The 16,981-nt window shown below is 37.0% G+C and overlaps 1 long non-coding RNA gene across 1 annotated transcript; it reads right to left on the bottom strand.

Moving 5' to 3' along the window:
• Positions 1-14,963: 14,963 nt before the first annotated feature.
• On the bottom strand, positions 14,964-16,965 carry LOC121807672. Its single transcript, XR_006051992.1, has 3 exons — positions 16,140-16,965; positions 15,546-15,633; positions 14,964-15,229 (listed from the first exon to the last, which is right to left on the bottom strand). It is a non-coding gene; the product is annotated as an uncharacterized LOC121807672 (long non-coding RNA).
• Between the last annotated feature and the right edge of the window lie 16 nt (positions 16,966-16,981).

The following is a 16,981-nucleotide window of genomic DNA, read 5'->3' on the forward strand; positions in this document are numbered from 1 at the left end:
AAGGGGCTGAGTACTTGATGCACTCAGTGAACTCATGCCCAAAATACATTTATCATTTAAGTTATGTCAAGCCATCATAGAGTGAAACTCGGATTTTACTTTAAAAAGACCGAGAGACACCAAAATCATTCCTTTAAAAGTGTCAGCGCTGACAATCATCATCCCCCATCATGTACCATATCTAAGCTATCATGTGAAACGAGAATGTGGCCACAAACTCGATCACTGGACCGGCCGACCTAGGGGACGGCTCACGATCCCTATCAGTGCACTAGTCCGAGTAGGGACTCACTCCCTAGTCAGACCCGAATTCGTTAACTATAAAAGTCTAGTAGGATGTTATCCCAGTAGACAATCAGATAGGCAATTCAAAACATAAAATACGGCATGACATACTATTTTAAACCACCTTTATTTCACCATAAACATATCATTTCAAAATAAAAGAATTTAAGTAATAAAGCCCACCTCGAAAGCTTAGGATTTCCGTAAAAAGTTCCTCGTTCCGACTTTAGCGTGCGTGCACACCTTTTCAGTAAATACATAAAGTTCACATCAATCTCGGTAACGAAGACATTTTAGAATGCATGCACTCTAATTAAAATCTTTTAATTCATTTTCTCGGTTTTCGTGCATTTTCAATTATTCGGCGGCCGCCCAAGGCATCGCGTGCGACGCCGGTCGGCCGCTTACGCTCGTTCTTTCCTCCGTTGGCTCCTCGTCTTCTTCGGGACGTCGAAAATAAATTTCCTAAAATTATTTAAACGCATACTTAATTCATCGCAATTATTTCTCCTCGTAAATTCTTTTACTTCGCACTTGGGTAGTATTATTCGTGCTTCAAATTATTCCGGGATTTAATTAAATCATTATTCACGATTAAATTATCGGCCCAAAGATTAAATTAGAAGGCCCAAGCCTTAATTATTTCCCCACCTTATATCTCCCATTTAAATTATTAGTGGGCCCAAAAGAAATAGCCCACATTAAAATAAATCCCAAACCTTATTTCTCCTTAATCAATCAACAAGGCCCAATTTAAAGAAAAAGAAAAAAAAACCCAAAACATCTTCTCCACTTCCATCGGTCAATTCCTTCCCCCAATTCATTTCTTCTTCTCAAAACACAACCCAATCCCATTTCAAATCCCTAATTCATAATGGATCCCCAAATTAGAAAACTGTACAGCAGCTTCTTCTCCCTCCCTTCCTCGGCGAAAATTGACGATTCCTCTGCGTCGCCGGATGCCCTGTCGTCGTTCCACCGTCGACGTCACGATGCCGCTGCTGTCTCGCCAAGAAGATGCGATGCCGCTGCTGTCTCCCAGCCGTCACCGGGTCAGTCTTCTGCAGCGATTCGCCGCCACTGTGGAGTCAGGCTGCTGCCATTGTCGCCGGAAGAGCTGCTGCTGTACCGATCAGCCGAACAGCAACGCCGGGCAAGCGCCTCACCGTTGTTGCTCCTCCACTCACTGCTCGGCAGCCTCCGAAACGACACCGCGCCGCCCCGAGCAACTCCTAACAGCTACTGCGCAGTCCCGAAACGTCCCGAACCCAACCCGAACAGCCCCGCACAACCCCGAAAGATAAGTTCTCATTCAATTATGTTTCTTTTCGTTTTTAGCTTCGATTACACAGTGATGGGCATTCGCTTGTTGGAGTTTGATTGTTGAAGGAAATTATGAGTGAGAGTGATGTATGATGAACATGATATGAATAACATCGATAAAAGGAAATGGATTTATACATTCGTTGCTATGAATTTGACTGTGAAACGTATGGGAAAACAAAATGGCAGCAGTTCCTTCCACTGTATCTCTCTCGGCTCTCTCTGTATTTGTTGAACAAAAGAATGTTGAAGTGAAACGGTAGGAGAGGAGATAAATGAATCCTAGAATTAAATTTGTGTGACCTTTGATTTTGCAGAATTGAATTGTGGAAGATGGAGGGTGGAAGGTTACTTGCAGCTGGAGAGTCCCCATGGATGGAGAAGTTGGCGCAGGAGAAAGAGAGAGGAAAAATTTGGGCTTGCAAAATGAATGAATTGGCTCAACAATTATTTGTGGAGTTGGGCTAAAAAAATATATATATATAAGGGAATTTGATGGCCCAACACTCTTTTAAAATTGCTAAGGACATTTGGACTTGATTTGAATTTATTTGGGTCGGCCCAAGCCACTTTTTATATACTCATTGGGCTCTAATTTAATTTGAGAGACCCAACTATACACATACTTTATTTTCTCGCATTTCTTTCGATAATTAAAATTCACGGAGCTTTAATTAATTTCGTTATCTTGTTCTTCACAAAATTAAAGAACGCTTAACGTCACGACTTATATTTGGTGTTGTTCCAAATATAATTTCTTCGATCGTTCCTCGATTTACGCGCGTCATCTTCCATAAAAAGTACGGGCGTTACATTCTACCCACCTTAACAGAAATTTCGTCCCGAAATTTGCTCATCTCTAACGAACAACTCCGAGTACTTCTCTTTCATTTTATCCTCGAGTTCCCATGTAGTCTCCTCGTCACCAAGTCGGGATTCAAAAACATTTCCTCATCATCATCACTTCCAACATCAAACCATTCATACTTCAGGATAACCAAATATAACACACAACATTCTAACTTTCCAAAGCAAACACTTTCAAACTTCATTAACATTCAAAACTTTTGAAATAAAAATTTTCTTTAAACTCTCGCACTTTCAACAAAATTTCTACATCTCACTTTCAACTTTAAAACTCAAAACTTACTTTAACATCAACTTTCATCTTTCATGTAGAACAACAATCCATCGTTTCTCTTCAAACTTTATCATCTTTCTTTCTCAAACTATTCTCATCTTTCTTTCTCAAAAACTCTTCTATCCTTCTTTCTCAGAAACTTTATCACCTTGCTTTCTCGAAAACTTTCTCATTTCAAAACATTTTACCTTTTCTTTTGTTGAGCGCGGCGAGACGGAATGTTGAGCCTTCAATGAATACTCTTTTAGTCTAGCGAAACGAGTCTAGACTAGATTGAATAAAGGACTCTCGGTCCAGAGCGGAAAGAAAAATTGCTCTGATACCATTCTGTCACGACCGCACTTTCTAAGGATAGAAAGCGCGGGGAATCGTGACTAATGGGGGATTTGAGAAGCGGGGAAGAAGGGGGAACAATCAAAAGGAGTACGACATATCGATCAAAAGATGAAATTTACATTTATCAATCAAAGTTTCAAATCCCGAAGGTACATAACGTGAATGACATGGTTTGACAATTCCAAGGAAATCAAGGAAATTCTTATAACTTGGCATAGCGGAAGCATTTGAGAGTTAGCTACTACTATGTATGAAGACACAATAGCAACCAGATCATTTATTGAATACTTTCTCTGTCCAATGCTCAACATCCTCCGTCCTCCGTCCACGCTCAACCTGCACATAGGGAAAACATATGCAGGGGCTGAGTACTTGATGCACTCAGTGAACTCATGCCCGAAATACATTTATCATTTAAGTTATGTCAAGCCATCATAGAGTGAAACTCGGATTTTACTTTAAAAAGACCGAGAGACACCAAAATCATTCCTTTAAAAGTGTCAGCGCTGACAATCATCATCCCCCATCATGTACCATATCTGAGCTATCATGTGAAACGAGAATGTGGCCACAAACTCGATCACTGGACCGGCCGACCTAGGGGACGGCTCACGATCCCTATCAGTGCACTAGTCCGAGTAGGGACTCACTCCCTAGTCAGACCCGAATTCGTTAACTATAAAAGTCTAGTAGGATATTATCCCAGTAGACAATCAGATAGGCAATTCAAAACATAAAATACGGCATGACATACTATTTTAAACCACCTTTATTTCACCATAAACATATCATTTCAAAATAAAAGAATTTAAGTAATAAAGCCCACCTCGAAAGCTTAGGATTTCCGTAAAAAGTTCCTCGTTCCGACTTTAGCGTGCGTGCGCACCTTTTCAGTAAATACATAAAGTTCACATCAATCTCGGTAACGAAGACATTTTAGAATGCATGCACTCTAATTAAAATCTTTTAATTCGTTTTCTCAATTTTCGTGCATTTTCGATTATTCGGCGGCCGCCCAAGGCATCGCGTGCGACGCCGGTCGGCCGCTTACGCTCGTTCTTTCCTCCGTTGGCTCCTCGTCTTCTCCGGGACGTCGAAAATAAATTTCCTAAAATTATTTAAACGCATACTTAATTCATCGCAATTATTTCTCCTCGTAAATACTTTTACTTCGCACTTGGGTAGTATTATTCGTGCTTCAAATTATTCCGGGATTTAATTAAATCATTATTCACGATTAAATTATCGGCCCAAAGATTTAATTAGAAGGCCCAATCCTTAATTATTTCCCCACCTTATATCTCCCATTTAAATTATTAGTGGGCCCAAAAGAAATAGCCCACATTAAAATAAATCCCAAACCTTATTTCTCCTTAATCAATCAACAAGGCCCAATTTAAAGAAAAAGAAAAAAAAAACAAAACATCTCCTCCACTTCCATCGGTCAATTCCTTCCCCCAATTCATTTCTTCTTCTCAAAACACAACCCAATCCCATTTCAAATCCCTAATTCATAATGGATCCCCAAATTAGAAAACTGTACAGCAGCTTCTTCTCCCTCCCTTCCTCGGCGAAAATTGACGATTCCTCTGCGTCGCCGGCTGCCCCGTCGTCGTTCCACCGTCGACGTCACGATGCCGCTGCTGTCTCGCCAAGAAGACGCGATACCGCTGCTGTCTCCCAGCCGTCACCGGGTCAGTCTTCTGCAGCGATTCGCCGCCACTGTGGAGTTTAGGCTGCTGCCATCGTCGCCGGAAGAGCTGCTGCTGTACCGATCAGCCGAACAGCAACGCCGGGCAGGCGCCTCACCGTTGTTGCTCCTCCACTCACTGCTCGGCAGCCTCCGAAACGACACCGCGCCGCCCCGAGCAACTCCGAACAGCCACTGCGCAGTCCCGAAACGTCCCGAACCCAACCCGAACAGCCCCGCACAACCCCGAAAGATAAGTTCTCATTCAATTATGTTTCTTTTCGTTTTTAGCTTCGATTACATAGTGATGGGCATTCGCTTATTGGAGTTTGACTGTTGAAGGAAATTATGAGTGAGAGTGATGTATGATGAACATGATATGAATAACATCGATAAAAGGAAATGGATTTATACCTTCGTTGCTATGAATTTGACTGTGAAACGTATGGGAAAACAAAATGGCAGCAGTTCCTTCCAGTGTATCTCTCTCGGCTCTCTCTGTATTTGTTGAACAAAAGAATGTTGAAGTGAAATGGTAGGAGAGGAGATAAATGAATCCTAGAATTAAATTTGTGTGACCTTTGATTTTGCAGAATTGAATTGTGGAAGATGGAGGGTGGAAGGTTACTTGCAGCTGGAGAGTCCCCATGGATGGAGAAGTTGGCGCAGGAGAAAGAGAGAGGAAAAATTTGGGCTTGCAAAATGAATGAATTGGCTCAACAATTATTTGTGGAGTTGGGCTAAAAAAAATATATATATATAAGGGAATTTGATGGCCCAACACTCTTTTAAAATTGTTAAGGACATTTGGACTTGATTTGAATTTATTTGGGTCGGCCCAAGCCACTTTTTTATATACTCATTGGGCTCTAATTTAATTTGAGAGACCCAACTATACACATACTTTATTTTCTCGCATTTCTTTCGATAATTAAAATTCACGGAGCTTTAATTAATTTCGTTATCTTGTTCTTCACAAAATTAAAGAACGCTTAACGTCACGACTTATATTTGGTGTTGTTCCAAAAATAATTTCTTCGATCGTTCTTCGATTTACGCGCGTCATCTTCCATAAAAAGTACGGGCGTTACAAAAAAAAATAACAATATTTACTCAATGTATACTATACACACAATATACATGCCCTGCACACACTTCACACAAAGTATACATACACTACAAAAAGTATTCCTAAACATATTATACATTACACGTAAAATTCAAACACTATACACAAAATACACATAATGTCCGCACACTACAAAACACACTACATATACATACAATACATCATAGCACAAAGTACAAAGTATATACAACACTCAAATACGCACGCTTTGTACACATACGTATTAAACAATCACTACTCACACACTACACACAAAATAAATACAGAAAATACAAACATTATAGAAACACCACTTAGTATACATATGCTACACATATTAATATATACTATACAACAAATGTACATATAAAATACTATATTTATACATATGTACCACATACTATAAACATTAAACATAGTATAAATAAAATACACTACACATTAAATGGACAATAAAATACATAAACTCAATATAAATAAAATACACTACACGCTAAATGGATTGCACATACCACACGCATTATACACAAAATACACACTAGTACGCAATTCACAAAATAAACACACACACAAAAAAAAATAACACACTTTACACACAATATATAGACAAAATACACTTTTTATACACTATACAATACACAATTTATACATACGTCGCACATACTACAAACATTAACCACGGTACAAAAAAGACACAAAGACAATATAAATAAAACACATACACACTATTACTACATAAAATGAACATACTACGCACTAAACAAAAAATAACACACACTTGATACACATTACGTACTATATGCATACTATATATCATAACACAAAGTTCAAATTGCACACAAAGTATATATACCACGCACAATATACATACAACGCACATGCTGCTTACTACACAAAATAAACACACATTCTATACAGACCATACACAAGCAATACATTATAGACATACTACACACACTATACACAAAACTCATGCGCTGCTCACGCACGCATAAACAAAATACATGCGTTGCAAACATAGATGCACACTACATATATTGTACATCATACTTAAACTATACACAAAATATACACTCGTACACAATAAACAAACTGAACACACTACAAAAAAATAACAAAATTTACTCAATGTATACTATACACACAATATACATGCCCTGCACACACTTCACACAAAGTATACATACACTACAAAAAGTATTCCTAAACATATTATAAATTACATGTAAAATTCACACACTATACACAAAATACACATAGTGTCCGCATACTACAAAACACACTACATATACATACAATACATCATAGCACAAAGTACAAAGTATATACAACACTCAAATACGCACGCTTTGTACACATACATATTAAACAATCACTACACACACACTATACACAAAATAAATACAGAAAATACAAACATTATAGAAACACGACTTAGTATACATATGCTACACATATTAATATATATTATACAACAAATGTACATATAAAATACTATATTTATACATATGTACCACGTACTATAAACATTAAACATAGTATAAATAAAATACACTACACATTAAATGGACGATAAAATACATAAACTCAATATAAATAAAATACACTACACGCTAAATGGATTGCACATACCACACGCATTATACACAAAATACACACTAGTACGCAATTCACAAAATAAACACACACACTAAAAAAAATAACACACTTTACACACAATATATAGACAAAATACACTTTTTATACACTATACAATACACAATTTATACATACGTCGCACATACTACAAACATTAACCACGGTACAAAAAAGACACAAAGACAATATAAATAAAACACATACACACTATTACTACATAAAATGAACATACTACGCTGTCACGACCGCCCATACCAGGGGTATCACAAACGCGGCGATTGTGACCGACATGCATGGACAACAGTTTAAAAGAACAACTTAAGACTTAAAGAAAGAAAACAACTTGAAAAGACGTATAGAAACATACTTTTAGAAAATGCACCAGAAAATTTGACTCAAGAGATACAACTATATATAAAAAACTAAGGTAAAACGAATATTTGACTTAAATCTCGGAAAAACACCATTTTCAGAAAGACAACGTAAACACTCGTTTAAACCTAACACCACCATACATGTTCAAACACAACACGAAAATAATAAGGTCTTAAGACATAATTTAAAACATAGCAGCGGATAAATAAGGTTCAGGGAGAGTCAAGGATCACGCCTATGTATGACGACACAACGTATCCTAGGGTCTTTAGCCAGCTCAACATCCACCGCAACATCCCGCTCAACCTGCACATAAGAAAAATAATATGCAGGGCTGAGTACTTGTTGTACTCAATGGGCTCATGCCGAAAACATTTTATAACAGTTTTGTCATCCATACCAGTGATCTCGAGTTTTATATAGTAAGAAATATCACGAGAACACAAAAAATCCAAGTCTGGCCAGACAATTTATCTCCTCATTTTCCACATCAATCAATCAATCACATCCTCTTACCATAGTGCGATGAAAGTGTGGCCACACTATTCGCCCACGCGACCGGCCGACTAGCAAGGACGGCTCACGATCCCCTCTGTGTACACAGCCTGATAGGGTTTGCGGCCCTACTCAGACCCGAATTCGTTTATCATAGCCCTATAGCCTAATGGAGCGAACTCACAAACTAGGCACCAAACACAATCTCAACATAGCCCTATAGCCTAACGGAGCAAGCTCAAACGAACTAGGCATCAGGCAAAAATCTCAACATCAAAACAATCACGGCATGACATAACACTTTAAACCACCCTTATAACACCACATCATATTTTCGGAAAAATAAAGAGGTTTGAAAAGAAAGCCCACCTCGATCGCTTAGCAAATTCACAACCCAACTTATAGCAACTCACGATCCTCGAGTTCACGAGTACACAACACCCTTGTCAATGACAACACAAGTCAGCCTTCCACATCAACATTTTACTATGCATGTCCTATCGTTTTCTCTCTCATCGTTTTTCTCACATTCCCCAACCCAACATACGTCAAAAGGGTGTAAAGACACACGTAACACATTCCAACTTATCACAAGTGATTTCAACATTTAAACACGTTCCTTGGACATACATGCATCATATAATACTTTGAAACTTGAAACTAGGTGTCATTTTAACAAGGCAGAAGACTGGCAGAACTGCGCGACCGTTTTGTAAAAATCACTATAAATTCACCCGACCTCATATGAAGCTAAATTTTGGTCACAATACAGAGGGCACATTCAAGTTCATCCATGAATATTTTCACACCGAAATCACGTCATTTAGTCTGTCATATTACATATTAAACTCTCTGGTCGGAACATACAATCTCTGACAGCACTGCGCAGTTCATTTGAAAAATTTACCATAAATTCATCCAATACCCAAAAAGGCTGAAAATTTAACACGACTCATAAGACACTTCAAATTTTGCATCTAGTTCAAGAATCACATCAATCGGAGGTCATTTGGTCAGTCAAACAGAAAACGAAACATTCTTGGCGAGAACACGAGTTTCTGGCAGATTTGCGCAGTCAACTTCAAAAATTTATTAAAAAATCATTTTTCGATAAAAAGGGCTGAAATTCACACGAGACACAGGTAACACCTTGAAGTTTACTCAGTAAAACTTTCATATCAAAATTCGGCCGTTTGATAGGTCAATTACTCATCAGAAGCTACTGGTCGAACATCATAGATAACAGATACACAATTTCTAAATTAGGGTTTCCTTCTCAATCATCCAAATACCAATTCTCATGCTTATAACACACAATCATGCTTGATAAGACTCTCTTAATCATGTATGCACATAAACTTACATCATTCACCAAAGATTCCAATCAAACTTCACACAATTCAATTGAAACACATATTTATCAAGGTTTTCAAGCAAACTCACTTTCCCCCCCCCCCTCCGATTAAACTTGCGATCTACGATTCCTACACCCACTACATGCATGTAGGATTCAAGAACATGGTTCAAATGAAAAGAATGAGGAAAAGTGAAGCCAATATACCTTCTTTGACAAAACGAATCGGTAGAACCAAGAAACGAGGTGATTCGTCGGAGATTCTTGAAAATAAACTTCAATGGATGCAAGAAACAATGGTGGAAGAAGTTTTTTGGAGAGAATGTGGAGAGGGAGGAGGGAGGCACGAAAATTGAGGGAGAATGGGGGCTAGGGTTTAGTTTAGGTGTTTTTATAGGATTAGGGTTAGGTTTAAAATCAATTAATTAATTAATTGTGGGGAAAAATACAATTAAATAAATCCCACAATTAAATGAATAAAATAAGCATGTGGGAAGGGGAGGAAATTTTAGAAAATTCCATGTAGGAATAGCAAGGAATTTATTTGGTATTTACTTGGAGAGAATATATTCACAACTTCGGAAATAAAAGTGAATATTTCATAAACAAAGGAACAAAATAAATTAAATCTCCAAGTATGAAAATAATGGTGGGGGCCGAAAATTTCCATAAGGAATTGCACAAGGAAATTATTTAAATCCTCAATTAAAAGAATAGGATTTAAATTAGGCAATTTATTTATAGGAAAAAGGCTCCCATAAAATGGGCAACAATTAATTAAATTCCCACAAGGAAAATATTGCATAGGGGGCGTGTGATATGGAAGAAAAGTAGGAGAAAAATATTCACATCCCCAATTAATTAGACATAGGAATTTATTTGAATAAAAAGGGATTCCACAAATTAGGAAACAAATAAAATATCCTCCAAAATTTAGTGGAGGGGCCGAAAATTGCTAACCAAGGAATGTCCCAACTCTCTATTTACTTTAGGTGAAGAAATAAATTATAACATGATTTAATTGGATTAAATTCAAAGGAAGAGAGTCAATAAAGCACCAATTAAATCAAATGAAAATAATTTTTTCTCCTATAGGAGATTTTTGAAAACTCCCAAGGAAAAAAATATGGAGTTCGAATTCCATGTAGTACCATTTAGGGTCATTTGGTTTGGATTTAATTTGGATAAGTATCCCAAGACAATTAATTAAATCCAAGAAATGAAATACTATTTCAATAATTAGGAAGGGCCGAAAATTCCAATGAATTGGCTCGAAAAAAATAAATGCATGATCCTATTAATTATTTCCCCACATTGGAAAATATAAACATCAAGCTCATCATTCCACATTAACCACGAAAATTTATTTCACGCAAAACACTTAATCACATAGAAACGAAAGTTTCATAATTCCAAGAATCCAAAATTCGAATAACATATAAGAAGAGTCACAAAAATTTGGGATGTTACATCTTTCCCCTCTTAACAGAAATTTCGTCCCGAAATTTGATCGTCTTACAAAAATAACTCGGGAAACTTTTCTTTCATTTTATCTTCTAACTCCCACGTGGCTTCCTCGGGACCATGGTGCTTCTACAACACCTTCACGGACGCTATCGATTTGTTTCGTAACTCTTGTACCTTCCGATCTAGAATTGCCTCTGGCCTTTCCTCGTAGCTCATGTCGGGGTTAAGACCACTTCCTCTTGATGAATTACATGTTTGGGGTCGAACACGTATTTGCGCAACTGCGACACATGGAACACGGTGTGCACGTTCCCAAAGCTGGGAGGTAACACCAAACGATACGCTACAGGGCCTACTTCATTGATAATCTCGTACGGTCCTACGAAACGCGGTTTTAGCTTGCCTTTCACTCCAAACCTCCCAACTCCTCTCGTCGGGGACGCTTTCAAGAACACTTTGTCACCGACGTCGAATTTGATTTCCGTTGGATGCACGTCGGCATACAACTTCTGCCTATCTTGAGCTTCCTTGATCCTTGCGCGGATTTGATGCATAATTTCGGTCATCTCCTTTATCGCATCGGGGCCTAACATCTTCCTCTCGCCAACTTCATCCCAAAAAAGTGGGGATTGATATTTCCTTCCATACAAGGTTTCATACGGAGCCATATCGATCGTCGCTTGGTAGCTATTGTTGTAGGCGAATTCAACCAACGGTAGAACAGTTTCCCAACCTTCCCCTCGATCTAGAACAACGGCTCGCAGCATATCCTCAAGCGTTTGAATCGTCCTCTCTGATTGCCCGTCCGATTGCGGGTGATAAGCGGTGCTGAAATTCAGTTGCGTGCTCAATTCGCGCTGCAAACTCATCCAAAAGTTCGATGTGAACTTCGTATCGCGGTCGGACACAATAGTCTTTGGCACTCCATGCAAACGCACAATCTCATTCACGTAGAGCCTAGCTCCCTTCTGTGACTTTGGCAAACCCGTCACGAAATCCATAGCTAGATGCTCCCACTTCCATTCTGGAATTTCAAGCGGTTGTAACTTCCCATATGGCCGTTGGTGTAAGGCCTTCACTTGTTGGCATGCTAGACATCGTTCCACATATGACGCTACGTCCCCTTTCATTCCATTCCACCAAAACTGTTGCTTCAAATCTTGATACATCTTCGTGCTTCCACTTACGCAAGATTAAACTATACTAATTTAAATCGCGAGTATGATCGCTCGTCGTTGCATGAAAATATCTCTTAGCATCGGTTCTTCTTGTCTCGCACCTTGACTTAAGCGTTTGCCTAAACTCTCATATTCTCGTACGTTTCATTGCTCGGAAAAGCAATTGTTAAGTTTTCAACTTAGAACTACGATTCACGCGGTCAACTAGGCTTATATTTTAGGCACTCTAAGTTCACGACACAATTCATCATCTCATAGATCATCATCTACTTCAATTTACGTAATTCATACCTCAAGATAAACACACCACATTTTCACATCCCATAGCAAAACACTTTCGAACTTCACATTATATTCGAAACTTTTGAAATAATTTTCTTTACACCTTCACACTTTCCTAAAAATTTTCCACATCTCACTTTTAAAAATAAAAGTTTTGACTCAAACTAAAACGTACTTTCACATCAACTTTCATCATTCGTATAAAACACTCCATAGAATAACGCATCATACTTCGCACCTCATAACATACATAACATCACACTTCCACACTATCACAATATTGTTTTCACCCATAATACACGCGTTTAAATCATCATGCTCACATTCAACATATGTATGTCATCATATCATTTATTCTCGAATTTCAACATGAAAATAACATCACAATTCTCGAATTTTTATACACTATACAATACACAATTTATACATACGTCGCACATACTACAAACATTAACCACGGTACACAAAAGACACAAAGACAATATAAATAAAACACATACACACTATTACTACATAAAATGAACATACAACGCACTAAACAAAAAATAACACACACTTGATACACATTACGTACTATATGCATACTATATATCATAACACAAAGTTCAAATTGCACACAAAGTATATATACCACGCACAATATACATACAACGCACAAGCTGCTTACTACACAAAAAAACACATATTCTATACAGACCATACACACGCAAGACATTATAGACATACTACACACACTATACACAAAATTCATGCGCTGCACACGCACGCATAAACAAAATACCTGTGCTGCAAACATAGATGCACACTACATATATTGTACATCATACTTAAACTATACACAAAATATACACTCGTACACAATAAACAAACTGAACACAATACAAAAAAAATAACAAAATATACTCAATGTATACTATACACACAATATACATGCCATGCACACACTTCACACAAAGTATACATACACTACAAAAAGTATTCCTAAACATATTATACATTACACGTAAAATTCACACACTATACACAAAATACACTGTACGTAAAATTCACACACTATACACAAAATACACATAGTGTCCACACACAACAAAACACACTACATATACATACAATACATTGACACAAAGTACACAATATATAAAACACTCAAATACGCACACTTTATACACATACATATTAAACAATCACTACACACACTATACACAAAATAAATACCGAGAATACAAACATTATAGAAACACCACTTAGTATACATATGCTGCACATATTTATATACACTACACAACAAATGTATATATAAAATTCGATATTTATACATACATACCTCATATTATAAACATTAAACATAGTATAAATAAAATACACTACACATTAAATGGACGATAAAATACATAAATTCAATATAAATAAAATACACTACATGCTAAATGGATTGCACATACCACACGCATTATACACAAAATACACACTAGTACGCAATTCACAAAATAAACACACACACAAAAGAAAATAACACACTTTACACACAATATATAGACAAAATACACTTTTTATACACTATACAATACACAATTTATACATACGTCGCACATACTACAAACATTAACCACGGTACACAAAAGACACAAAGACAATATAAATAAAACACATACACACTATTACTACATAAAATGAACATACTACGCACTAAACAAAAAATAACACACACTTGATACACATTACGTACTATATGCATACTATATATCATAACACAAAGTTCAAATTGCACACAAAGTATATATACCACGCACAATATACATACAACGCACATGCTGCTTACTACACAAAAAAACACACATTCTATACAGACCATACACACGCAAGACAATATAGACATAATACACACACTATACACAAAATTCATGCGCTGCACACGCACGCATAAACAAAATACATGCGCTGCAAACATAGATGCACACTACATATATTGTACATCATACTTAACCTATACACAAAATATACACTCGTACACAATAAACAAACTGAACACAATACAAACAAAATATACTCAATGTATACTATACACACAATATACATGCCCTGCACCCACTTCACATAAAGTATACATACACTACAAAAAGTATTCCTAAACATATTATACATTACACGTAAAATTCACACACTATACACAAAATACACTACACGTAAAATTCACACACTATACACAAAATACACATAGTCCGCACACAACAAAACACACTGCACTACATACACTATACACAAAATACATAAAATATACACACTGCTTGCACTACACAAATACACACACTTTACACATACATACAAAAAAACATTACACAATGCATGCACTACACAAAATACATACAGAAAATACAAACCCTATAAACACACTTCATGATGAATGACAGATAATTTGAAGCATATAAGACGGCATTTGTCAAGAGCTTTGTATTAAGCTCAAGTTGCCCCTTCTAGTAACTTGCCTTGGAGGGAGTTATTGGAGGGAGCATTTAACTGTCTTGAATCTATACCAAGCTTTTTTCCGCAATGCAGGAACCTATACAAAACAAATGACATGATAGCACCAAGTAAGGCAAAATGAATAAAATGACAACTGTTCATATGTATAGCACGCAAAATCTCTCTCAAAGTGCAGAACTTGTAATTGCTAACTCATAACAAGGAAGAAAATCCTGAGTAAAAGCATGGGAAACCCAAAAGGATCAAGATAACGTGTAAACAGAGACTTAAAATTTATAAGACAGCTACATTCAATCACCTCTACGGGAGTTTCTCTTCTCATAGTTGTAAACCAGTCCCAATGTTAATGTAATCCATAAAGCACACAGCGAGAGAGAGTAGCATAGTTAAACCTGATAATTTACTTGCTGAGGTTGATTTAGACGACCGTGGTAAATCCGATGAGGCAGATTGTATTGATAGCAAAGCACCACTGAGTGACTGCATTGTGGGTTTTGAGTAGATTAGCTCTCAAAAATACAGTCAAAACAAGGTAAAAATAGAAAAAGTATCAAGTCAACTACATCAAAGTATACAAAGACACTATTATTTGCCTTAGGAAGGGTAGGTGTGTTGTGATGGCTTCATGTAATTAGGAGTGAACTCAGAGAACTTGGTGGTCTCTGTTGCAGTGGGATCGAAGAGGGAATTGGTAATCGAGACAAAATGTTGTTGGGTCCAATCAGAGAAAATTGTGGGCGTGCAATTTGAAACCAAAAGGAAAAAATTGTAGTGATCATGAGTTCACGTAAATCACTTGGAGTAGAAGTATTATCCACAACCACATAGACAAGGTGAAACCAGAAACCACATATAGGCATGTGGGAAGACGATTTGAATGATGACATCGAGATAGCACTTTTGTCATGTTTTCTAAGAAATAGTCATATGTTTCTCATTTGTTGGTTCAACTACTTAACAGGAAGATAAAATAACATGTTTAATACCTCTATATGTGGAGCTGAAGATTGAATATGACCGCGTCGGTGAGCAGTATTGGCACTATGGCCATCATCAGGTTCGGTATAAGCCGCTGAAATACTGTTGAGTGCCCTCTCTATACTGTGGCCACTCAATGAGATGGTCCACAAACTGCTCCAATGCCATACTCTCAAAGGAAAACATCAGAATGTTATAAATCCAAGGTAAAACTGAAATTCACAATAATAACATTAACTGATAAACTAGGAAGGAACAAACTTCTGAATCTGCAGGCTTCCTCAAAGCATCTAAAATAGCACGTAAAGAAATACCCTATGTACGGTGAGTCACACATTGATGTTTAATGACTGATCATGAAGCAGAAGCATTCACTAAGGATAAACATTATAGACAAACTGATTATAACAGGGTAACATTCAACTAACATAGTTAGGTTGAATAGTATTTTACAATGCTACTAATTTGTAAACCAAAATTTGTTGTATCAATCATAATCATCAAACGAACAGTAACGATAACAAACTCAAATATAGTAGACTACGTATTAAACTGCTTAACTGGCATATAAGAGATATTAAGTCAAATTAAATTGTTGAGGAACTTGACTAAATATATAGAAACCGAAGTACTCTAGATTCCATCCATTTTAATTGAAGTATTTACTACATAGTAACAACAAGCTGCAGTTTCCATTCCGGCATTGCAAAAATATTAAAATTCAGTCACCCTGCCACAGTAGTGGCAACACTAACCTCATAGAAAGTATCTTTACGTGACACTAATTGGGTGCTCAACCAGCTTCCAAGGCCCATGATTTCTTTTTAGATGCAAGTACAACAAACTGAAT

This window comes from Salvia splendens, chromosome 6 (genome assembly GCF_004379255.2).
Source record: "Salvia splendens isolate huo1 chromosome 6, SspV2, whole genome shotgun sequence".
NCBI classification, from domain to species: domain Eukaryota; kingdom Viridiplantae; phylum Streptophyta; class Magnoliopsida; order Lamiales; family Lamiaceae; genus Salvia; species Salvia splendens.